Raw genomic sequence first — 27656 nt, 5'->3', positions numbered from 1 at the left:
TAGAAACTAATAATCGGTTTTAATTTGTGCTTGCAGAGGCAGTTTTCTATTCCTAATAATCCCGAGAAGAAAAGAGTGTTTGTCTCTTTATTAGGGGAAAGATTCAGAGGCTTTAAGACCAAGTTGACTAATCGGTGGATCCATAAGAAGAAGAAGGTGCAAACAAAGAAGAAGAATGCCAAAGAGGATAACCGTCTCCCGTGGCAAATATGGCCGAACGTGTCAAAATATGATTGGGAAGAGTTCGTTAGAATGAAGAGTCAAAAGAAAGCCATTGTAAGTTTGTGTAAATCTGATGTCAATTGAATAATAGCTTGACACTTTTTGTATTAATGAGACTAACATTTTTTGTTTTGTAGGAACTTCGAGAGCAAAATCAAGCGAATGCAGAAAAGAAGGAATACGTCCATCGTATGGGTCCTAAGACTTTTGCTGAAAAGAGACCTGAGTGGGCCGCTTCGGGTTTATACCCTAAAGCGCTTCTAGTGGCATCGAAGGAACCCTCTAGTTCCACATTGGTGAGTCGTGCCGGTGATTTCTTTTGTTCTCTCCATTCGTTTGATAAGAAAACCGGAAAATGGTTCATCAAGGGTCCGGAAGCCAAAAAACTGGCGGATAAGCTAGTAAGTTACCTATGAATTGTTGAAATTAAGTCACTTTTGCATCTAATCACTGTACAAACCATTAACTGTTTTACTGACTTCATTTTTCCTTATGCTATAGCTTGAGCACACTCAAGAGATGGTGGAGGGCAAATTTGAACCAAGTGTGGAGAATGACCCTTTCACCATGGCTTTGGGAAGGCCATACCATCCAGGACGAGTAGTAGGTTCGGGAGGGTCATTGCTTGGATGGAATAAGGTGATGGTCCCGAATACACAAAATCGGGTAGATCTCGAGCCAGTGTTAACTCACCGGGGGAGTTGGATGCCAAGGTGGCATCAATTAAGGAACAAGTACGCAACGAGTTAGTTGGTGAATTGAATGCTTGGGCGAAGCTGATGAACTTACCGACTTTGTCGTTCCTCACTCATACCCCGGTCGACTCATGTTATGAACCAAAAGGACAAGGAGAAGGTGATAGACATGGAGGAGATGAGATACGTGGTGAAGATGTGCCACCTCAGGTAAAATCAATTGGGTTATTAAAAGTTTTAAAATACCGAGTTAATTGAGATTTTAGGTGCAATGATTGATGTACTTTTGCAGGTTCCTACTCCTACACATGCGGACTCGAGGGAGCTTGAAAATCCAACACCGCATGAATTTCCAGAGTTACAGGTGATTTGTAACCCTCTACCTTAATGAATTTTGTTATATCTATGCTGTTGTAAAAGTCCTATTTAACTATCTTCTTTTTATATATATACTTGTGTAGGAAGACACCCGGTGTGCACTTCTAGCCCCGGGGCATGCAAATAGTACCGTGTTGAGTTTGGTGGCGTATGGTAGTGCCCAACCGACGACGGGTGCTACGGCGGGGCCACATCATTACTCGGTTGGGATCGATTCAGTGGTTGCGGGGTTCGAAGACATCCCACTACCCGTACCGATAGAGGAGGTTGAGATAACAGCGCTTTGGCAAGCTGTAGGTAGCTTCGTTGATTGGCCACGTGCATGGGTGAAGTTGATTAATAAGGAGGTAAATTAGCTACTCACTTGACTATTTTCTTCATTTCTCAACTTATAAACTCCTTGCATCTCAAAACAACTCATAATCACATATTTATAAGTGTTTGTCATTTGAAATTACATTAAAATCGCTAAGTTCTAAGGTTTTGGGTCCAATTCATCAAACTAAAGCCACTTTGAGCCGAAATGGCTACTCACTTGCCTATTTTCTTCATTTCTCAACTTATAAACTTATACATTCTCAAACCATATCATAAATACATATGTATAAGTGATTGTGACATGAAATTGCATTACAGAAGCAAACTTCGAATGTTTTTGGCGCATTTCATCAAAATAAACCCAATTCGAGCCGAAATGGCTACTTACTTGCCTATTTTCTTCATTTATCAACTTATAAACTCCTTGCATCTCAAAAAAACTCATAATCACATATTTATAAGTGTTTGTCATTTGAAATTACATAAAAATCGCCTAGTTCAAATTTTTTTTTAAAAAAAAATAAGCAACTTCCGCCGCACCGGGACACCCGAGGGAGCCGCCCCCGCTGCCGGAACAGCAAAGGCAGCCCCACCGAGGCCACAACAGCCCCGACAGGTGGCTTCCAAGGCTGTAGCAGCCACGGCAGGTGGCTGCCAGACTGCTGCAGCCTCGGCAGCAGCCTGCCTGGGCTGCTGCAGCCTCGACAGGCGGCTGCCATGGCTGTAGCAGCACAGGCAGCACCTGCCGAGGCTGCAGCAGCCATGGCAGCCGCCTGTCGAGGCAGCAGCAGCCCAGGCAGGCTGCTGCCAAGGCTGCAGCAGACTGGCAGCCACCTGCCGTGGCTGCTACAACCTTGGCAGCCACCTGTCGGGGCTGCTGTGGCCTCGGCACGGGCTGCCATCGCTGTTCCGACAGCGGGGGCGGCTCCCTCGGGTGTCCCGGTGCGGCTGCCGTTGCATTTTTTAAAAAAAAAAAATTAAGCACTTTTTATCATTTCATCAAAAAGTAGCTATTTTGAGCCGAAATGGCTACTTACTTGCCTATTTTCTTCATTTCTCAACTTATAAACTCTTTGCATCTCAAAACAACTCATAATCACATATTTATAAGTGTTTGTCATTTGAAATTACATAAAAATTGCCAAGTTCTAAGTTTTTAGGTCCAATTCATCAAAAAAAGCCATTTTGACCCGAAATGGCTACTCACTTGACTATTTTCTTCATTTCTCAACTTATAAACTCCTTGCATCTCAAAACAACTCATAATCACATATTTATAAGTGTTTCTCATTTGAAATTACATAAAAATCGCCAAGTTCTAAGTTTTTGGGTCCAATTCATCAAAAAAAGCCATTTTGACCCGAAATGGCTACTCACTTGGCTATTTTCTTCATTTGTCAACTTATAAACTCCTTGCATCTCAAAACAACTCATAATCACATATTTATAAGTGTTTGTCATTTGAAATTACATAAAAATCGCCAAGTTCTAAGTTTTTGGGTCCAATTCATCAAAAAAAGTCATTTTGACCCGAAATGGCTACTCACTTGGCTATTTTCTTCATTTCTCAACTTATAAACTCCTTGCATCTCAAAAAAAACTCATAATCACATATTTATAAGTGTTTTTCATTTGAAATTACATAAAAATCGCCAAGTTCTAAGTTTTTGGGTCCAATTCATCAAAAAAAGCCATTTTGACCCGAAATGGCTACTCACTTGGCTATTTTCTTCATTTCTCAACTTATAAACTCCTTGCATCTCAAAACAACTCATAATCACATATTTATAAGTTTTTGTCATTTGAAATTACATAAAAATCGCCAAGTTCTAAGTTTTTGGGTCCAATTCATCAAAAAAAGCCATTTTGACCCGAAATTGCTACTCACTTGGCTATTTTCTTCATTTCTCAACTTATAAACTCCTTGCATCTCAAAAAAACTCATAATCACATATTTATAAGTGTTTGTCATTTGAAATTACATAAAAATCGCCAAGTTCTAAGTTTTTGGGTCCAATTCATCAAAAAAAGCCATTTTGACCCGAAATGGCTACTCACTTGGCTATTTTCTTCATTTCTCAACTTATAAACTCCTTGAATCTCAAAACAACTCATAATCACATATTTATAAGTGTTTGTCATTTGAAATTACATAAAAATCGCCAAGTTCTAAGTTTTTGGGTCCAATTCATAAAAAAAAGCCATTTTGACCCGAAATGGCTACTCACTTGGCTATTTTCTCCATTTCTCAACTTATAAACTCCTTGCATCTCAAAACAACTCATAATCACATATTTATAAGTTTTTGTCATTTGAAATTACATAAAAATCGCCAAGTTCTAAGTTTTTGGGTCCAATTCATCAAAAAAAGCCATTTTGACCCGAAATGGCTACTCACTTGGCTATTTTCTTCATTTCTCAACTTATAAACTCCTTGCATCTCAAAACAACTCATAATCACATATTTATAAGTTTTTGTCATTTGAAATTACATAAAAATCGCCAAGTTCTAAGTTTTTGGGTCCAATTCATCAAAAAAAGCCATTTTGACCCGAAATGGCTACTCACTTGGCTATTTTCTTCATTTCTCAACTTATAAACTCCTTGCATCTCAAAACAACTCATAATCACATATTTATAAGTGTTTGTCATTTGAAATTACATAAAAATCGCCAAGTTCTAAGTTTTTGGGTCCAATTCATCAAAAAAAGCCATTTTGACCCGAAATGGCTACTCACTTGGCTATTTTCTTCATTTCTCAACTTATAAACTCCTTGAATCTCAAAACAACTCATAATCACATATTTATAAGTGTTTTTCATTTGAAATTACATAAAAATCGCCAAGTTCTAAGTTTTTGGGTCCAATTCATCAAAAAAAGCCATTTTGACCCGAAATGGCTACTCACTTGGCTATTTTCTTCATTTCTCAACTTATAAACTCCTTGAATCTCAAAAAAACTCATAATCACATATTTATAAGTGTTTGTCATTTCAAATTACATAAAAATCGCCAAGTTCTAAGTTTTTGGGTCCAATTCATCAAAAAAAAGCCATTTTGATCCGAAATGGCTACTCACTTGGCTATTATAAGTGATTGTGAGTTGAAACTTATTATTTCTCAAACTATTTCAGATTTCCAATGGAAGCAAAACTTCAAAGAGAAAGAGGGTGGAGAAGCCTAAAAGAATTGATCAACCTAAGAAGAAGCTAAGTGAACAACAGTCCAAGAGTGAACAAGCGTCGAAGTTGCACTCTTCGAAAGGTTCATACATGCCACCTACTCCACTTGTTGAAGACATTGTTCTTCAATCGCTCTCTACTGACATGACCTTTCTTCACAAGCGTGATTGTCATTTGGTCGATCCCATGGAAGTTGCACTTCCTAAGGCAATGTTCCACTATGATGAGGATGCAATTGCATGGATCAACAAAGAAGATGTGAAGGAATTTCTACGTGGTGCAAAGCTTAACATTTCCCTCATTCAAACATTCATGAGGTACTTCAATGCCCACATAATCTATACTTTTTTCAAGTTATTCAAATTGATGGTGATTATCCTACATCTGATAAATTAATCAATGTTCATGCACGCAGAGCACTACAGGAGCACTTAACTGACACTGATTCTCCTTGTAAAGTTGGGTGGTTATGCCCCGAGCAGTTATCCACTACTAAAATCATAGGCAACCCCCATGACGTGTTGTACTATGTTGAACAGAGTATAAGGGAATCAACGCGTGCGGGAGACAAGTTCATATTCGCCCCATGTTATAGAGAGTAAGTCTAACCATGTCAAATTCAATTGATTTGGCCTCATTATATGTTGACTCCTAAATATTAATTACCTTGTCTATTGTGAACTTATGTAGGGAGCATTGGAGCCTCATGGTGATTTGTAATTCCACTAACACAATTTATCACCTTGATTCAGCTCGATCATCGGAGAAGTGGCTCGTGAAGTCTATATTGCAAAAGTAAATATATATAGCAACCTATAGTGATGATTATTGCTAATAATAACTAATTTAGTAATCATACGACTAATCAAATTTGATTGTATTTTTTTATACTACAGTGTTATGAAGAAGCTACATTGTCGTGCTCCAAAGGGTCCAACATGGAAGACACCGTTGGTAATTTACATGATATTATTGTGATTATCTTGAAAATCTATGGTAGTGAATATTTGCTCATTTCCTTTGCATGTTTCACTGATGTGATTTTTTTGTCATATGCTAGTGCGCACAACAAGAGAATGGACTTGATTGTGCTTTGTATGTGATGAGATTCATGCTTGACATTGTGACTCATTGTACGGACACTCAACAGCTTGATGAGGTAAGTCCTAAAACTTCATGAAATGCTATATTGATGTGATTTCACGCCTTAGAAACTTAATATTACCCAACAATGGCATGTTATGAGAAATAAAAAAGCTATTTCACAAGAAAGGTAGAAAATGGGCTGAATAGAAGTCATATGGGCCATGTTAGGGCCATTTTGTGTTAATATGCTCTTTTGATGTGATTTCTTTCCTTATACACATATAACTAGATAATATTGACATGTTATGAGATAAATAAAGTTCATTTAATAAGAAATGTAGGAAATGGGCAAAGTAAGGTCATATAGGCCATATTCGGGCCATTTTGAGTAAAAAGCATCATAAACCTTAATAAAATGCTCTCCTATACAATTTTAGGGCTTACACACATACAACTACCCAACATTGACATGTTATGAGAAAGAAATAGTTCATTTGATAAGTAATGTAGAAAATGGGCTACATAGAAGTCATGTAAGCCCTATTTGGGCCATGTTGAGTAAAATGCGTTGTTAAACTTCTTGAAATGCTATATTGATGTGATTTCTAGCCTTAGACACCTAATATTATCCAACAATGACATGTTATGAGAAACAAAAAGGCTATTTCACAAGAAAGGTAGAAAATGGGCTGAATAGAAGTCATATGGGCCATATTAGGGCCATTTTGTGTTAATATGCTCTTTTGATGTGATTTCTTTCCTTATACACCTATAACTAGATAATATTGACATGTTATGAGATAAATAAAGTTCATTTAATAAGAAATGTAGGAAATGGGCAAAGTAAGGTCATATAGGCCATATTCGGGCCATTTTGGGTAAAAACCGTCATAAACCTTAACAAAATGCTCTCCTATACAATTTTAGGGCTTACACACATACAACTATCCAATATTGACATGTTATGAGAAAGAAATAGTTCATTTGATAAGTAATGTAGTAAATGGGCTATATAGAAGTCGTATAGGTAATATTTGATAAAATACATATTTTTTGCCTAATTAATTATTTTTAAAATAATGTTTTTGTATTTCAAGTTTTGCAAGGTCCAAAATGATGGTCCGTTGACAATCAAGGAGCTTAATGAAGTTCGTGACATGTTGGCGTCTTTCATCACCTTCAACATGTAAATGGCATGCATTGTAATTGTAAATAATTATTTATGTTAACTTTTGAACTATATATAACTTATTATTCATTATATATGTGTACTTACTATTATTTGTATATGTAAGCAAATTATTTTTTTTTTTTTTTGTATTGTGTTTGGGAATATTTATATCTATATATATATATATATAATTGAATTCTTGTATCTAATATTATTTTTGTATATAATAATTGATAATATTATTATTAGTTATTATAATAATAAAATTATTAATTATTATATTTAATATAATTGCTGGAATTACAGGTTATTATTATTGCAGGTTTTTTTTAAAAAAATATTATTGCACGATGGAAAAAAAAAACAAAAAAAAAAATTATACAAAAGGCACCGGTTAGGCAGGAACCGGTGCCTAAACTATCCACCACCCAAAAAAAAATGGCGGGAGAGCAGTATAAGGCACCGGTTAACCGGTGCCTATTCTACCCTATGGCACCGGTTAACCGGTGCCTATTAAACCCTATGGCACCGGTTTTGAACCGGTGCCAAATAGCAGGTTTTTGGCACCCCTCAAATAGGCAGCAGTTCAAACCGGTGCCTTAGACCGGGTTTGAACCGCTGCCTAATGCTTTTTTTCTACTAGTGAAATATTTAAAGAAAATCTTTTTCCGATTTCTATCTTTTATCTTTTCCGATTTTAATTTATTTGCCAAGCTAACTGTCACGCTTCTAATAAGTTTCATGCATATCCTACTTAACATATTTAACAATGAATCTAGAATATAAAATCTTAACTAAAACATTGCTGTGTTGTACTCTTGTTCTGGTAGGTTTACTTGGACTCCACGCTTACTAAGTTCCTCCAAAGATCTTAGTCAGCAATCTTCAAGTTCCTGTGAAGGAACGTTCCTGTGAGGGAACTCAGTTCCTGTTAGGGAACTCTTCTTTTATATTGAATAACTTTCTTGATAAAGAACTCCTTCAAGTCTTCTCAGCTTTAGTTACTTCTTCCATCTCCAAGATCAATTTCACCTAGGCTGCACAAACACTTGAAAAGTCTTTATGAGATGAGTTTGCTGTAACTTAAGTTCCTCATCATCAAAACCTTTAAACATCGACAAGATGAATAAGGGAGATGAGAGGAGAGAGAAGGGAGAGGAGAAGAAGGGAGAGAGGAGAGAGAAGGAGATTAGAGGGAAAGATATAAAAAGAGGCGGAGTGAGTCAACTTTATTTAGGGTTTATTATTTGTTGAACCGTTTTTTTTTTACATCTTATGGCACCAGTTTTTCAAACCGGTGCCATTTGTATTTTTGGCACCGGTTTGATCTGAACCGGTGCCATTTTCTTTGTCTAAAAACCCGCCCATTTTTAGGCCGATTTTTGGCACCGGTTTGGCCTGAACCGGTGCCATTTGGGGGTTGCCTTTTTGTATTTTTCTACTAGTGAGCCGAACCTCACACAAGTGTGTGTATACCTCAAAGAGGTCTTTTATGGGTTGTAATGTGGTTAGGCTAAAGGTTTGAAAAAGAAGGGGATAAAGGCTCAAAAACCTAGATAAGCCCCCAAGGTGTGCAACCTTGCTTTTGAATCTTTATATTTTCATGCTTGAGGCTTTTAACTCTTTTTTAGCTCTCTTTCTTTTTTGCTTTTGCATTTATTTTATTTTATTAAGTGTGGGCAATCTCGATCATGCGATCTATCACTCACTTAGCATTCATGTTTATCAGGCATGGTACCGAGCACTCGATAAGAAACGCAATCTGAGACGTGTTCATATCAAAGATATTTTCATATCAAAGACATTGGAACACTTGCCCTTTTATTATATTTTTCTATTTTAATTTTTTTTTTTTAAATCATCAAGCTTTTGAAATTGCATAAGTTACACACCATCCCATCCCAAGCTTAGGTAGATATGGGTTGAAGAAAGAAAAGTCAATCATTAAATGAGGCTCAAAGTGGTTTATCAAAAAAGGATTGCATATTTGAAGGGTAAAAGATGATATGATGTGGCTACAAGGGGTGCCTCAAATCATTGGTATACCTTGCACTTAGTTCGGCATGGATTGTTTTTTTTTTATGCGACGTAATGAAATGATCATATGCAAGAAAATAAATGCTCATTTTTATTAAAGGAAAAGAAAGAATGATCCTACAAAATAAATCTAAGGGGAATAAAAAGGTTCCTATGCTAGACTTATTGGGGAAGGGATAAATAAAAGAAATAGAAAAAAAGAAGTCATGAAATCTTGTCGTTGAAGCTCGCCTTGTGTTGTTAGCTTTATCATCACTCGCTCTTCTTGCTAGCTGGAGGTATGAGAAGCTTGTTATTATCGATGAAATGTTGGAAAGCCTCTTTTAGCTTCCAACAGCTCTCAGTAGTATGACCTCTACCTTGATGGTACTTGCAATGTGCATCTGGATTCCAACTAGGCAATCTCTTTTCAGGTGCGGGATCTTGAATAGGTCCAATGGGAGTAATGAGTCCCTTAGTATGGAGTCGGTCGAAGGTAACATCGTAGCTCATCCCAATGGGGGTGAAGTATTTCCTTAGTTGCTTCTTAGATCCTTGGTCATCCATGGCTAAAACTTCACAGAGATCAAAAATACTAACATTGTTACTAGAGTGGGCGTTTTCGGAAGAAGAAGGATTGTCGTTCTTCTTTCCTTTCCAGCCACTGTGGTTACTATTGTTAGTATCTTTTTGCTTTGCGAGGTCATCTTCGATCTCGATGCCTATGTCATAGACGGCCTTGAAAGTATTCAAGTTGTGTTGATATTTTAAGTGCTTTGAATACTTTTCTTGTAAATTTTTTATGAACTTCCTCATGGATTCTTTTTCAGTAGGGACTTCGATCATGTTAGCGGAAGTTTCCCTCCACTTGTTGAAGAAGGAGGTGAACCCTTCATTTTCTTTTTGTTTTAGCATCTCAAGTTGTCAATGGTTGGTTTCAATTTGAATATTACACTTATATCTATCAATGAAAGCATTTTTTATTCCATTCCAGGTAGAAGTCTTCTCTTTATCAAGGGAGAAGAACCAATGTTGACAAATGGTTTCAAGAGATAGCGAGAATAAAGAGTGAAAAATATTCTTATCAATCCCTTTAATGTTCATTACCGTTTCAAAGGACCTTAAATGAAAGTAAGAATTGTCAGTTGACTTAAACTTAAGGATGTCAGTGGCATTGAATTTCTGCGGAAGAAGCTCCTTGTCCACTGAGACCCCTTGTGAGCTCAATGGATATTTTGCTCAAGCTTTCTTGCATGAGCTCCATTTGTTGTTGATTCACAGGGTCATTGATTTGAAGGGTTAAAGCCTTCAACACCTTCTTAGCTTTTATTTTTTGACTTGTCATTATCTTCTTAGCTTTTCTTTTTTGACCAACTGGTTTATCAAAAAGTTGAACTTGAATAACGGTGTTGTCCTTGAATAATCGTCGTTCTCTCCTTGACCAAGTATTGTGGAAAGGGAAATTAGGGATATTCATTATTTAACTCAAACTCTATTCAACATGCAATAGATGGAATGAGGTTGGGAGAATGAATATTGTGATACGAGGAAAGCATGTAGAGAATGGAAATATGATGTAGATGGAGAGATATGAAAAAATTAGGAATAGAATGTACCCCCAACTCAAATGACGGAAAAAACCGACTCATGTATGAACCTAAGACATGGTCATGGTGACATATACAAAGTGTGTGCTAAACTAGTGAGTGTAGGTGACATGTTAAGACACGTGGCATGACCATTTGGCTAGACTATGTGACTAGACTCAAGCAACTAAGTTAAGATTTCATGTATATGCATTAAACTGGACAGGCTATAGTATTTTAGTCATAACTTTTAATCTATGACTCTGATTGGGATGAAATTAACGCCAAATTAAAGATAAAACTCGGGGCTACAGATCCATAGGTTGTACGAATCGTAACTCTTTCTAGAACTCAGCTATACCAAAACAAGTTGACGTTTGAGCAGTATACGGGAATAAGAGTGCGGGTTGACTCAAAGGAACTATGACTCGATTTTAGACATATTTATTAGCTCAAATTAATTAATCAATTAATTAAGCAAAGTCTTTTAGTCTTTGGTTGGTTTATTAAGACTTATTTACAAACACAAGTCAAACCAAACGGTTAGTTTAGTCACATAATAAGTATGCACAGGTAAGAGATGCACAAGTAGTCACAACATGATGCAATGAGTTTGCAACCTAACCATGGCTCTAGTTCTCTAAAGTTCAGGATATGGGTTAGTCAAAGAGGGTCCATGGTTATGAGTCCGGATGCCCGCGCTGAAGCCTTACCTTGGGAAGGGTTGGCGCGAGTGGATAGGACCCCGCGAGTTAAACTCGCTTCCATGGTTTGGTGAATTCAACATTCTCGGATGTACCCTTTGTTGCTCAGAGCGTTCAATTAGGTAGATGGAGCATGAATTCCCAGAGGGTTATGTCCGTATGTAGAACACATATGGGTTTCAGAAAAGTGAGAAAAACTCAATCAGGAAGTAGAATCGAGCCAACAGTTCTAGAACTGGTCGAAATAAGAACTCATATTTCTGGCTCGGTATTGGAAGAACGCAGCGCCAGCCAACAGGGACTGTCGCCGCGATATAGCCCTGTCGCCTGGCGATAAAATTGTCGCTCGGCGACAGAGCCATATCTTCGGTGACAGGCTCTGTTTTCTAGACGCCAGTTCCTACATGCCTCAGTAGGTTTCTGTATTCTTAAATTTTCCAGTTTTTCGCAGCATTATTTCGATTCTAATTGTGAAAGATATTTCTCAAATTTCCTACTTGTAAAAATCCTATGTTTTTACTCATTACGGATGGTCTTTCCAATGAGAACCTTTTTTTTTATGCATATGACAATAATGTTAATCAAAATTACGCACATGAAATACTTAGAACTTTTCGTATCTCATCCACTCATTCCAAATAATTGCCAAAATAAATTTTAGGAATTGAAATAGAGTTCCTCCCCAGTGGAATCGCCAAAACTGTAGGGAATATTTCAAGCATTACCCCAAACTTGAACCCCACTGTGATCATACACTTAAGCATGGTGGCGTCCAAAGGGAAGGAAGATAGAACAAAAAAGTCACCAGCAAGCTTTAGGCACTTGTAAACCGTTCACAGGGTGAAGGTTACACCCCTTAACGATCTAGAAGATCGTTAACTCTAATAGGTATGGAACCAAAACTGGAAGTTCGGGGATGAAGGTATAAATCCAACCTAAAAGAGATTGAACCTGGCCTAATAATAGGCCTCTACTTTATTCTTCTCGTATTTATGTGCGCTTTCTGACTAACATGCAATCAATAGGTTTACCCCAAACGTGTTTATCTATGTTGGTTGAATATTAATGCACAAATAAAACTATTATTGGCGATCACTTGAATTATAATCATATTAACCCTAAACAAGATTATTAATTACGGTTTTTTCACCACATACCCCTGAGTTTTTTGTTTATTCACCATGTACCCATGAAAATTTTCAAATTCACCATATACCCCTAAGTTGTTAAAGAAATTCACTACATACCCATAATAAGAATTAGTGAGTGGAATTTGATTAATTGTACATCGAAACCACCTTAGATCTCTCTCTTTTATCACAAAACCACTCATATCCTTTTTCCAGCCCTCGAAACCACTCTAAATCTCCAAATCTATATTCATATGATTGATTTTGAGGATGAAAAAAGGAAATTTAAGGTGATTTTAGGGGTGGTAAAAGAAATGTAGGTGGTTTCGGGGATTGGGGAATGTATTTAGAGCGGTTTCGGTTCATAATTAACTCTAATGATTGACAAAATTAACAATCATTAGTCATCAAGGGTATTTGGTATATTTTTGTGAAAACTCAGAAGTATATAATGATGAATTTAAAAAAGTTCAGGGGTATATGGTGAATAAACAAAAAACTTAAGGACATATGGTGAAAAATTCGTATTAATTATCTTATTAAGCGTGATTACAAGTACAAATTCCCGTTAAACATGCATAAAAGCGTGATCAAGCAATAACAATAAATATATATCAAACAACATAATGTTAACAAATTATATATAAGTTATCCGTCAATTAACAAATAATATGAAATAATTAGCAAATTAACAAATTACATAACAATTCATAAATTAACAAATTACGTAAAACAATCCGCTAATTAACAAATTACGTGAAATAATATAATTCGACACAACAATAATCATAATCATAATCATAATCATAATCATAATTATCATAATCATGTTAAAGCATAATATTAATAGCAAAATCCTAGGCATGATACTAACAAGATTAATAACAAACCCTAGCATGTCACTAAACATCAAATATCAAATATCTAACCTTAACATGATACTAACATGCTATTATGAAAGAAAATAAAAGGTATCATGTAAATCATAATCGACATTATATTCTTTACCTTAAACATGATACTAGGAACTTATTGTTATCACCCTAAACATCATACTAAGAAAAGCATCCTAACATTATACTAGGAATCAAAATAACAGCCTAAACATGATTTCTATATTATAATATCAATAAAGCAATTAAAACACTTACTAGGATGCCTCGTACCTCTTTCTAATAACAAAATACACACGTTATTAACTTCAAGGAAAATATAAAATCAAATAAGGAATTAAATTAAATAATTGAAATAGAGATTTAGGACCAAACCCTCAGATATATCAAACCTTTCACGTCTAGGGCGAAGACAACTTCGAATTTGGCTAGGTGTGTCTAGATCTAATGCATGCGGAATTTTGTTTGTAAAAAGTTGGTTTAGAATAAAAGCGAGAGAGAAAAAAAAAGCTTTAGCTTAGAGAGAAAAGAGAGCCACATGGTCATGACACGAGTCTTAACATGTCACCTACACTCACTAGTCTTAGCACACACTTCGAGTATGCATCACCATGACCATATCTTAGGTTCATGCATGAGTCGGTCTTTTTCCGTCATTTGAGTTGGGGTACATTCTACTCCTAATCCTTCATATCCCTCCATCACTTTTCTTCACATTCTATTCCAATTTTTCTTCACTTCTTCCATCCATGTGTGTTGAATCGAGTTTGAGTCATATGATTGACAAACAAAAAATGAGGGTAATGATGAAACAACACAAGACAAGAGGCAAGCTTCAATGACAAGATTTCATGACCTCTTTTTCTGTTTCTTTTTCATTTTTTCCTTTCCCCAATAAGTCTAGCATAGGCACCTTTTCTTTTCCTTTAGATCATTTTTGTAGTTTTCCTTTTCTTTTCCCTTAGATTAATTTTGTAGATTCTTTCTTTTTCTTTAATAAAATGAGCATTTATTTCCTTATATATGATCATTTCATTTCATTACATTGCATTCAAAAAAAAAAAAAATCCATGTCGAATTAAGCACAAGGTATACCAATGATTTGAGGCACCCCTTGTAGCCACATCATATCTCCTTTCGCCCTTTAATTATACAATCCTTTCTTCATAAACCACTTTGAGCCTCGTCTAACGATAGACTCTTCTTTTTTCAACCTACATCTACCTAACCTTGGGATGGGATGGCGTGCAACTTATGCAATTCTAAAGAAAGCTTGAGCAAATTCAAAAGAAAGCAATAGCAAAAAATAAGCAATAATAAAAAAAACGAAAACAAGTGTACAAAAGGGTAAGTGTTCCAATGTCTTTGATATGAAAGTATCTTCGATAAGAACATGTCTCAAATTGCGTCTCTTATCGAGTGCTCGGTACCGTGCCTGAGAAACATGAATACCAAGTGAGTGATAGACCGCATGATCGGGATTACCCACACTTATGAAAATAAAATAAATGCTAAAGCAAAAAGAGCTAAAAAAAAAGAGTAGAAAACCTCAAGCATAAAAATACAAATATTCAAAAGCAAGGTTGCACACCTTGGGGGTTTATCTAGGGTCTTGAGCCTTTATCCCTTTTTTCTATAACCTTTAGCCTAACCACGTTACAACCCTTAAAAAGACCTTTTTTGAGGTATACACACATGTGCGAGGTTCGGCTAGAGCTACGTTCGGCCTGATTCCTAACGGATACGTAGGCAACCTCACATCGAGGTGCGGCCGTAATAAACATGCATTCATATTCACATTCACACACTTGCACCATGATCATATCAAGGGATCTCCAATGCTCATCCCTATTTACTTAGAGCTAGACTTGGGGGCTTGATCCTTATATCATTAGCTTGCCTAGCCTAAGAGTCACCACCATTTGACTCTTTTCAATAATATATTTTTCCACACACTTAGCTCTTGCGGCTTAGCTTTAGTGTCACTATCACACACTGCACAGATACATGACCAAATATATTTCCCTTAGGAACCCTTTGTCATGAAATCTTAACATAACGATGAAGCATACCTTATCATATCAAATCACTCATAATTGTCATTACATAGAAGTATGAAGTGCTTAGCCTCCGTGCCTAAGATACCCAAATACTTTCATCATGGAGTCAACCATTGAGATAGCCTAGGATAGATTAATCCTTGCACCTTGAGAGACGGAATCAAATGACATTTGACTAAGCTCATTCAACATGCATCTTCAAACTTTTGATTTTCTTTTTCACGTCTTTCTTTTTTGGGAGAAAGTCGGTACCCTCCACAAAATTGACGGAAAATTTTTGTTTTTTGCATTTTTCGAGTCGCACGATCACATTACAATGCACACACGAGTCATGTACACAGTGAGTCATGTCGTGTCATATCACTTTGATTTGAGTCTAACACATGTGTCATTTCACTTTGAGTCAAGTCAACCTCGAGTCAGTCAAACATATCGAGTCAAGTTTATGCCTTGAGTCGTGTTAAGTCAATGAGTCAAGCAATGCTAAACCTTAGGTCAACCCTAAGATAATTAAAGAGATTGCCAAAGTTCTATAGTCAAAATTAAATACAGGTGCAGCAGAATAGGGAACACCCTATCACAGCGTTCGGCGACAGAGTCAATTCTTGGCGCCAGAAATATCTCAGCAACGACAGAGCTCGAAGCCTCTCAAAAAGGTGATTTCGACCTCGTACAGCAATTTCGGGTTCCTTGGTACGCCAGTTAGCCCCTATAAGCAATTTGACATGATTAAGTAGTCAGTTTGATTACAATTGCAATAAGTGATCGACCTGATGAAAGATCGTCTCACTTAGCTTAAAGCGCCTAATCACGGAGACACCGACATACTGGTTTTAGCGGAATAAAGTTCAGGCGAGCTTTAGAGATCGACAAACGTTGGTCTTCGGAATTTTTTTTTTTCTTCAAGAAATTATCGCAACAAACGTTCAAGTACTGAAGCTCTATTGTTCAGAGACGCGTGAACATTTCCATCAAGCTCTTTTGCTCCAGAGACGCGTGGGCATATCATTCAAAAGCTCTTTTGCTCCAGAGACGCATGGACATTTCCTACAAGCTCTTTTGCTCAGAGACGCGTGGGCATCCTATTATCAAGCTCTTTGTTCAGAGACGCGTGAACATATCAAAAAGAAGCTCTTTGTTCAGAGACGCGTGAACATATCAAAAAGAAGCTCTTTGTTCAGAGACGAGTGAACATCGAAACAGCAAGGTGGCGTTCCCTAGATTATGGAGAGTTGTCACAAACAACTGAGGATTGTTTCAAGAGAAGCAATCTTCGATAGTATTCCCTTGGACATGGAATATTATCAAAGTGGAGGAGGATCGTTTCAGGCGAAGCAATTTTCCAAATTGGAAGCAGTTACGGGTGTAGCGGTTTTCAAGCGGGATGGCATTCTCTAGCTTGTAGAAGGTCATCAAAACAACAGTAAAGCGGCAGCAAATCGGTTACTTTCAGAGACGTGTGCTCGACGGTGCAAGATACGCGTTTCTTAACTCTTTTATTTGTTTAACTAACGCTAGTTTGCAGGTATCGGCGTTACAAGAGTGATTTAGGATCGCAGAACGTTCTGAATCATTCTCCGTCCCTATCGTTACTTTGACTTTCGTTTTCGAAACTTGCGTTTCTCCAAACTCAGTCAAAGTGGGGGCTTCTGTAGACACCCATTTGTGTCTCCCCAAAACCAAACCCGGTGATGAGTGCCTTTCACGTCGAATCATAATCGAATGAAATGAAAGTGTGGAAAGGTCTAGTGTTGCGGAAAGTTTTATTTCTTTTCTCCTCTCCCTTATTTTGAAAACTTTATTTTAAGAAAACAGTCAATCCAGTTTGGTTGGTCCATGATATGGGTCCAATAGTGGTGTAGTTGGATGGGGCTTGCAAAGACCTTTCCAACGATATATTATAAGCCCAATTCCGATGAATATTGAGGAAGTTATGGCCAATTTACTAAACTGGGCCTGGTTTGAGCTTTATGTACGGCCCAATGATCTAGGGGAGGGCCTAATATGATTTATCATTCCTAATGCAATTAGGAATGGTTTTAGTCTTCTAGAATATTCTAGAAGGTTCTTTTCATTCCTAATTCAATTAGCATTGATAAGTTGACTTTGTTGACTTTTCAGAGTTTTAATCAAGATCAAATAGCATTTTCGATGGAATTATATTATTTTATCTTCCAGTACGGGAAATTTATCAGATTTTCGAAAACGCGTTGAAAACCAGTTTGGCGTCCAACCCCAGGCCTTGGCGCCTGGAACCAGGCTTGGCGCCAGGCGCTAGCCATTGGCGCCTGGCGCTAGCTACTGGTGCTGGCGCCAACTAGCCAGGGCTGGCGCCAATGCTGTTTTGCGATCGTCAGACTCTGTTTTGTTAAATTATCTTTTTTGGATGATTTTTTCTATAAATATCGTATCAAAAACTCCGTTTTCATTCATCAACTCTCTTCATTCACCAATTATCACCAAGATTCATCAATTCTCTTCATTCACAAGTTTTCATTCACCAATTCTCTTCATTCGCAAGTCTTCATTCGCAATTCATTCATCATCATCATCTCTCATTCATCAATTTTCAATAACATTAATTCTTTAGCATTCTTTCTTTCTTGCTTTTTCATACAAAATTCCGCATTCACAAGATCTAGATACACCTAGCCATATTCGAAGTTGCTTTCGCCCTAGGCGTGAAAGGTTTAATTTCTGAGGGTTTGGTCCCAAATCTCTCTTTCAATTATTTAATTTAATTGTTTGTTGATTATTTTCCTTGAAGTTACTAACGTGTGTATTTTGTTATTAGAAAGAGGTACGAGGCATCAAAGTAAGTACTTTAATTGATTTATTGATGTTATGATGCTTATTAGATTGTTATTTTGATTCCTAGTATCATGTCTAGGGTAATTTTAATATTAAGTATGATTAAAAGTACGATGCTTCCTATTTTCTTCCTAATATTTATTCATGTTAGGGCTAAAGATATGATTTTTATCGCTTAGTGACATGCTAGGGTTTGTTATTAATCTTGTTAGTATCATGCCTAGGATCTTGCTATTTTTATTATGCTTTAATTTTAACATGAACATGATTATGATTATAATTTTTATAATTTATGATGATTATTAATATCATTATTATTATTATTATTATTATTATTATTATTATTATTATTATTATTATTATTATTATTTTGATGATGATTATTATAATTTATGATTATTATTATTATGATTATTATGTTTCTTGATATTTATTATTGCTTGATCACACCTTTGATGCATTAAAGGGAATTGGTACTTGTAACCACGCTTAATAAGATAATTAATAATCTTGTTTAGGGTTAATTTGATTATAATTCATGTGATCGCCAATAATAGTTTATTTGTGCATTAATATTCAACCAACATAGATTAAACAGGTTTAGGGTTAATCCTATTGATTGTATGTTAATCAGAAAGCGCACATGAATACGAGCAGAATAAAGTAGAGGCCTATTATTAGGGCAGGTTCAATCTCTTTTAGGTTGGATTTGTACCTTCATCCCCGAACCCTTATTTGGTTCATGACCTTATGGAGTTGACGATCTCTTGGATCGTTAAGGGGTGTAACCTTCACCTCGTGAACGGTTTACAAGTTCCTTAAAACTTGTTGGCGACTCTTTTATTCAATTTCAAACTCTTTGAAACATAATTATTAATCCTAACTCCATTAGGATTTAAGAGAACTTTCTAGAATATTCTAGAAGATTATAATCAATCCTAATAGCTTTGAGAATGATAATTAATAATAGGTCCTCCTCTAGATCATTGGGCCGTATGTAAGAACCAAACCGGGCCAGATTAGTATTTTGGCCATAACTTCCTCATTATTCATCGGAATTGGGCTTATAATATATCGTTGGAAAGGTCTTTTCAACCCTATCCAACTACACTATTATTGGATCATATCATGGACCAAACTAAATTGGAATGCACGTTTTTCATAAATAGGGTAAGAAAAGAAATATTTTCAAAAACAGAAAGAATAGATATTTTAATAAAAACATCCTCATCACTAGACTTTTCACGCTTTCATCTCGTTCGATAATCAAATGACATGAAAGGTATTCATCACTGGGTTTGGTTCTGGGGAGACACTTTTGGGTGTCTACAGCTATATTTGCTTACAGCACTTTTTCTGTTTCCCAATTTCAAGATTGTCAGTGACAATTTGTTTTTTTTAATTAATATATGGTAACCGGTGGTGGGAGGTCACCTTAGCCGAAGTTATAGGCATAGTCCCCTGCTTTGAACTTCCCAAACTGCAGTCCCCTACTTTTACATTTCATGAAAGTTTAGTCCCCTCTCATATTCTTAACTTCATAATTCTACATTCAATTTTAACTTTGTTAAATTAAAATAAAATAAATCATCTGAAAAAATAATTTCCATATTATGCATTTAGATAATTCAATCATTTATTAAATAAAAAAATCGAAGCATAGCTCAGATATTAACTAGTACTTTAAAATAATTATCTTTTTTTTTTTTTGTGCAAACGAGGGGCAAGCCCCAAAAGGAGAACAAAACTAAAGAAGACTAGAAAAGAAAAACAACAGAAAATAAAGAAACAAAAGCCAACAAAAACTAAAAGCTACAGCTACTGGACTTCGAAGCTAAGGGCTAGGCTCCATCATCTGGCACCATCCTTGGCCTCATGACTCCCCCCAAATCCTCCAATAAAATGGCACGAAGGTCCTTCGGGACCGCCTTAAAGAGAACAAGCTTCTGAGTAGACGTTACACCAAAATTAGCCAATCTATCTGCCACTTGATTAGCCTCTCGGTAGGAATGTCCAATTGTGATTTCCCAAGCACTTCTCATGATAAGGGCCTTACACTTTTGTATCAAATGAATAAAGGGAGAGGTTGGAGGAGTAGGATCCACCAACATTCGAACAATAGTCTCATAATCAACAGTTACTTGTACCCAACGATGACCACCATTCCAAGCTATAGCCAATCCACGCATAACCCCAAGGAGTTCAGCTTTCGTACTCGAGCAGATGCCGCAATTAATTGCAAACTTTTCATATAATTCGCTCTATGTCCTCTAATCACACCCCCTGCTCCAGCTTGCCCCGGGTTACCTTTCGAGGCTCCATCCGTATTCAAACGTACCCAACCTTCTCTTGGGAATTCCCATCTAACCAAAGCTTCCTTATACTTTCTCTTGCCCTGAATTCTGCTCATAACATTGTTATCAAAGGCTCTGCATATGTCACCTACTCTCGTCATTATGAAAGCACTTTGGTCCAATGGAATATCCACCTCTCTAGAGAATGTGTGTTCGTTACGCCATCTCCACAACCACCAACAAGTGATAGCAAAAATTCGAGGCCATTCTTCCAGGCTACCAGCCTTGTTCCCTTTCAAGTTATCCTCTAGCCACTGAGCAAAAGAGCTCCCTTGCCACTGTAAATCGAACTTCACACCAAGTTTGTTCCACACTACCCTTGCTGCTGGACAACCTCACAGAATATGGCTAATATTCTCTTCTACAAACCCACACATAAAGCACCTTGGGTCTCCAGTCAAGCTTCTCAAGAAACGGGTGGCATTAGTCATCAGTTTGTCATGCTGCGCTAGCCACAAGAAAAAGCGAATTCTTTGGGGAACTTGCAATTTCCATATATAGCTCCAGTTAAGATTCTGGGGCTGCTCTTCATTATTCGAGTTTCGAATAATCTGCAATGCTGACTTGATGGCAAAACCCCCATGAGGCGAACCTTCCCAGTACACACTATCAATTGCATCATCATTCTCAATCAATTCATGGGATTGTATGATTTGTAGCACCTCACTAGGGAGAAAGTCCGCAAATTGTTCGAACAACCATCCTTGGTTCTCATCCCAAAAGTCTTTTACCTTCGCATCAAGCAAGAAGTCTGGGGGCCTAGCAGTAGTAAGCTCAATAAGAGGTTTATCTGTTGCGTGCCCACCGTTGCAGCCAAAACCCAGTGTCCTTCCCATTACCAACAGCAGAGCCAATCCCTTGCTTAAAAATATCCACATTCTCTACAATTCCACGCCAAGCATTTGAAGCATCCGCTTTGTGAACAAACATTTCCACATCACATCTTCCTCGACAATACTTGCTTCTAAGAGCCCGCGACCAGAGAGCATTAGGTTCAGTGATCACTCGCCATCCTAGTTTACACAGAAAGGCTGAGTTAACTTGTCTCATTGATTTCAAACCGAGGCCACCACTCACCTTTGGATCAGTCACAGTATTCCAATTAACCAAATGAATGCGCCTTTTTTCATCAGTACTACCCCACAATAAACCTCGGGTCTTACTATCAATTTTATCACAAATTCCTCTTGGCACCCTTGTAGTTTGCATATATGGTAACCGGTGGTGGGAGGTCACCTTGGCCGAAGTTATAGGCATAGTCCCCTGCTTTGAAATTCCCAAACTGCAGTCCCCTACTTTTACATTTCATGAAAGTTTAGTCCCCTCTCATATTCTTAACTCCATAATTCTACATTCAATTTTAACTTTGTTAAAATAAAATAAAATAAATCATCTGACAAAATAATTTCCATATTATGCATTAAGATAATTCAATCATTTATTAAATAAAAAAAATCGGAGCATAGCTTAGATATTAACTAGTACTTTAAAATAATTATCTTACAATACAAAAACTAATTATAGTACTCCGTGCATGATAATAACAGATTAAACATTTGCTTTATTTTAATTCTATTGGGCTTGCTGATTTATAATTGGGCTTTGAGAAGTTTGAAAATGAAGCAGGTTGTTTAGGAGTCAAGTCGAACATATATACTTGAGCTTACAATCGACTAGCTCCATTAATAGCCCTAGCCTCAACTAATCTTCGATTGAGTACCGCGTTAAGCCTAGCTCGCCTTTAGAAGTTTCAAGATCGAATCGAGCTCATTTGATGAACTTAGAGCTTGAGCCGAGCCTACCTAGGCTTGGTCTCTGCTCGGCTTATTAACACGCTTAATTTTAATCCATCTTTTTTTATACATTAAAATGTGCATGCATATGAAATAGTCTTTTAGTCACTGTATTACAAAATGGATATAGTATAACAAAAAAGTCCAACTTATAAGGGAGTTCATAGTTGATTCTAATCATTCTATCTATATTTTATATTTTATATACTAAAGTAATCCCAGATTAATCCTTAAAGTACACGTGGCATCATCTCATAAAAAATTTTCCCGCCAATTTTTATTTTTTTTTTATTTTTTTTTTTTGTGAATGAAGTTTGTTAGAGAGAAGTTTTGGCTTTATATTTAGTGATTGATTCCAAAGATATAGTGCTAAAGAATAAGAAATATTATGTAATAATATAAAATACTACTTAGGATTATCAAAGAGTATTATTAAATACTACGGAGTGTGGTATATCATAATAATGTTTATTGTACTTTTTTATGGTTTTTTTACTTCTTATGATTTCATTTTGTACCGTTTTTAATAAACGAATTATAAAATAATATTGTAGAAACGTGCATAGCACAGGTTTTGAACTAGTAAACAAGCTAAAACAACAACCGCTGACATCATCACTTTTTAAAATTGTATACATGTCAAGTTGTAGTTAAAATTTTTCCCGCCTAAATTAATTGTTGACATTGATCATATTTTTATTTTTATCTTTATTTTTATTTTTATTTTTTACCTTAAATTATTACAATAGTTTTTTTTTAAAAAAAAAAACAATTATTATATTATATTACATTACATATATTATATTACTACTTTCGTTACATATTATTTGCAACGATTTGACATAAAGTAGAGAGAAAAAATGTCTAATCGTTGCAAATAATATGTAACGGAGGTAGTATGATGAATTTATGAGTTATAATTTGGCTTCAAAATATAATTACTCCCGATTAAAGAGTATTTCGTATTGCATAATTTACTTAAATTTATACTCTTCCTCAAAATTAGATAGATCTAAATGGCATTGCAATTAATGATTATGTTTTTTATAATTTATGAGGGCATATGTTAAATAAACTTTTTATGTCGTGTATCGCACGAGGTTTATCTAGTTTGTATTCAAAGAGTAACCTCACTAATTTCAAACTAATTTAATAATTGATAATGCCAAAATAAATGACAGCACTAAGGTTGACCTAAGAAGTTGGACCATGGAGAAGAGTGATATTTGGGAGCACAACGTGCATGAAGAGACAAAAAAGATCTCATGATTAGTATATCAAATCTATTTTATTAATCTATAATCCTTGATGTATTAAAATTATGTTAAATTATTGTTAGATTGGTAAAGTTAAAATTTTGCCGTGTACTTAGTAGTTAGTAATGTTGAATATTTTGCGGTAGTGTTGAATATTCCATATTAACAACTTGATACAATTTGAGATGCAAGTTGAACGTCAGTGTACTTTTTTTTTTTTTTTTTTTTTTTTTTGAAGAAGAAGAAGAACGTCAGTGTACTTGGTACTAATTGGTATTGGTAATTGGTATGTAGTCCTACCAACTTGGACTGTTACCAAAAATCGGGCTAAACCTAAATGTCTCCCGTCTTTAATTTTCAAATGTCAGGCTTGATTTGTTTTTTTTTTTTTTTTTTTTAATTTATTTATTTTATCGGACTAAGACTAAGGGCCTGAACTCTTCCGTTGAAATTCAGTTCAGTTCAACTCTTAATTTACGTCTAATGATATTGCTAATGATATAAAGCCAAATTTCATTCTTTTAAGCTCTTATTACAACGACGACAACAACAACAACAACAACAACAACAACAACAACAACAACAACAACAACAATAATAATAATAATAATAATAATAATATTAACAATATAATAATAATAATAATAATAATAATAATAATAATCAATAAGTAATAAATAATAATAATAATCAATAAATAATAATAACAATAATAATAATAATAATAATAATAATAATAATCAATAAATAATAATAATAATCATCAATTAATAATAATAATAATAATAATAATATTAATAATAATAATAATAATATTATTAATAATAATAATAATATGTACATTTGTATATACACATATGTATAGTAATAAATAATCAATAAATAATCAAAGATCACTAATCCGTAGTTAAAAATCACTAATTAATAAGTTCAGTTCAGTTCAGTTGAGTTCAGTCAATCGGAACAGGCCCTAACTCTATGGTTCCATTCCAAAAAAAAAAAAAAAAAAAAAAAAAAAAAAAAAAAAAAAAAAAAAAACACCTCTATGGTTGAAGATTAAAACCGATTATTTTTAGCGTATATTTATAAGGTACTCTCTTTGTATTATATTACTTGCTTCATTTCGCCATGCGCGGTGTTTCATGAGAAATAGTAGAAAATAATAAAATATGAAGAAAGTAGGGTTGGTGGAAGAATAAAATATGATAGTTGGGTGTAGAGACAATCTAAAATTTTTAAAGTATACTTGTTGAGGGTCCAGTAGGAGAGAAAAAATTAGTACAATATTATGAAACATTTCCAAAAAAAAATAAAACTGCTAATAAAATATAGTCTAAAAGAAAAGTGAAGCAAATAATAAAATATGAATGAAGGACAAGTATATGATGAATGAAGGACAAGTATATGACTAACAAATAGCTTTGGTTATTTCGTAGTTACAACCTTGTTGATGATTAAATATCGTCTATTATAAAATGAATAATCATCTGTTAATAAATTTAGCTTAATTAAACTTTAGTAGATTAAAGGCATTCCTCAATTAATTTTTTCAAATAAAATAAATACAAAAAATAGCACTTGTACAAATTAGATAGTATCTTATACAGAGTAAAGTACTACTCTCTCCGTCCCTAAATTACATTCATGTTTGGAAATTTACACGGGAATTAAGGAGGAAAGAATAAGACAAATAACAATAATTAGATAATGCAATGGGAAATACAAAACATTAAATAATGTTTTTGAATAAAACAAAGATAGATTAGTGATTACTCATGACATGTCATCAATCCTTTGCAAAAAAAAAAAAAAGGACCAATCACATGCTCCTAATTGAAAATTTTTAACCAATCATATTCATTGTAATTTGGCACAAGGATTCTGAAAAATTAAAGGCTGAAAAAGTACATTAGTCAACCAAACATTAAAAGTGGAATGTAAATACATTAATTATGCATTAAAAGTACAACTGAAAAAGAGAGTGTATTTGGGATATTTAGAAAAAAAAAAATTTTACTAAAAATAGAAAGGAGAAATGTAATTTTGGAATACCCAAATAAGAAAGGAGAAATGCAATTTAGGGACGGAGGGAGTACTTATTTTGCATAGGAAGAAATTAGATATCTATGTAATACTACCTCCGTTACAGGCTATGTGCAACGATTTGACATAAAGTAGAGAGGGAAAATATCTAATCGTGTTTTTGGTTGGGAATATTTGAATGGACCATTTTACTCTTTTTTATTTTAACTAATAAAAAATTAAAATCTTACTTTAAAAAATAACTTCCATTTTTAACTTTTCCATAAATTTAAAAAGATAACTCCTCTCATGATAGTTATTTTAATTTCTAATAACTCCTTCAACTACAGTTATGTTAGACTATACGAAGTATCTACAAGTAGTTTAATTTGAGAATTTTTATTTGATGATACGGAGTATAAATTTGAAACTTTGGTGTTAAAAAAAAGTTGGTGTTTGTAACTTTGCATCAATTAATTAAAATAATACAAAGTAATAGATTATGTCATTTCTGCAAATAAGTAAATTATATAAATTAACTTTATGAACGAAATATAAAAATTGTGTAAGTAATTTAGGAGGGGATAGTTGTGCACGCATTGCGTGCGCTTCTAAACTTGTTCTCGATAAATGTAAGAAATAAAAAGGCGACTACTTTGGACTTTTAAGATACAGAGAGAAAATTAAACAAAATTAGATAACCTTTTGTGCGTGATTTTTTTTTTTTTTTTTTTTTTTTTTTGTATCATATAGAATTGGTGGGTTTTTCTGTATGGTTAGCCACGCCATATGACAGGGGGTACTCGAGTTACTCGGTCCCTCAAGTAAAGTTTGACTGAGTAACTCAAGTCGTAACCCCTGACCGAGTACCTCAAGTAACCCCTGACCAAGTAATCCCTAATTGAGTAAGTTGAGTAACTGTGAACAAAGTAACTCAAGTAAGCCCTGACACACGGTGTGGTCAGCCACATATAAAAATTTGACTATCGAATTTTTCAAAATATATATATATATATATATATATATATATATATATATATATATATATATATATATATAACTCAATGTTGAATAATCATAATAATGCGTATCCACTTTGACTTCTTTAATTAAATATGCATAAGAAATAAAACAAGCATTTGTTACGCGTTATTCTAGCTCACTTGTTGGCTGGTTGTGCCCGGCGTCGTCAATTATTGTACTTTCTGTTTTAGTTCTTTGTTGACAGTTGTTTTTTGTTGTTATTTCCTTTTATTTCATAACTCTTTTGAAAAAAAAAAGTATTTGTTAGTTTCATTTCAATATATATTTTCATTTTTTTTTTTTGACGGAAATATATATATATTCATAATATCAACATAATGTATATTATCTTTACATTAGAGTTATTAATTTATTTTATTTTTTTATTTTTTTATTTGACATTGTATCAGTAGAGTTATTAGATAGATAAAGATATAAACACTTCTTCATGAAAGTTGTTAGAATGTTGACTGTTGACTGTTGACTGTTGAAAATGAAGTAGTAGAAACTTTTTCATGCACTCTTTTAATTACATCATTGTCTTGTTAAACAATTTTTCTAAAAGGGGCTGGCCTTCTTGTTGTTTACTCCTTTTGTTCCCAAAAGATTGCTCCACTAAAAAGTCCTCTTGGCCATATAGCATAACTTCACTTACAATTTATGAAATAACTCCAACATTGTCCAAACGAGCCAGACATTGGACACTGGGGCGAGAGTATTAATGTTAATGACTTTGCAATGCATCAAAGTTAACTCATAGCTAAATAGCTTCTACTAGTTTTTCTTTAACATGACTTACGCTTTGTTTGGATAGCAAAGAAGAAATGAAAGGAAGGGGAGGAAAAAAGGAGGAAGGGAAGAGAAAGGAAAGGGAGGTAAGCTTCATTTTCCCTCCAAATCTTGAGGGATTATATTTATTAAATAGAGATGAAAAATGGATCCCTCCCTCTCCTTCT

The 27656-nt window shown here is 34.9% G+C and overlaps 1 long non-coding RNA gene across 1 annotated transcript; it reads left to right on the top strand.

Moving 5' to 3' along the window:
* Positions 1 to 5047: 5047 nt before the first annotated feature.
* On the top strand, positions 5048 to 5547 carry LOC145627099 (uncharacterized). The gene is made up of 3 exons (XR_014111313.1): positions 5048 to 5112; positions 5211 to 5393; positions 5486 to 5547. It is a non-coding gene; the product is annotated as an uncharacterized LOC145627099 (long non-coding RNA).
* Positions 5548 to 27656: the final 22109 nt, after the last annotated feature.

Source organism: Chenopodium album, chromosome 4, assembly GCF_948465745.1.
Source record: "Chenopodium album chromosome 4, dcCheAlbu1.1, whole genome shotgun sequence".
In the NCBI taxonomy this organism is placed as follows: Eukaryota; Viridiplantae; Streptophyta; class Magnoliopsida; order Caryophyllales; family Amaranthaceae; genus Chenopodium; species Chenopodium album.
This window is presented reverse-complemented; position numbering and strand designations above follow the sequence as displayed.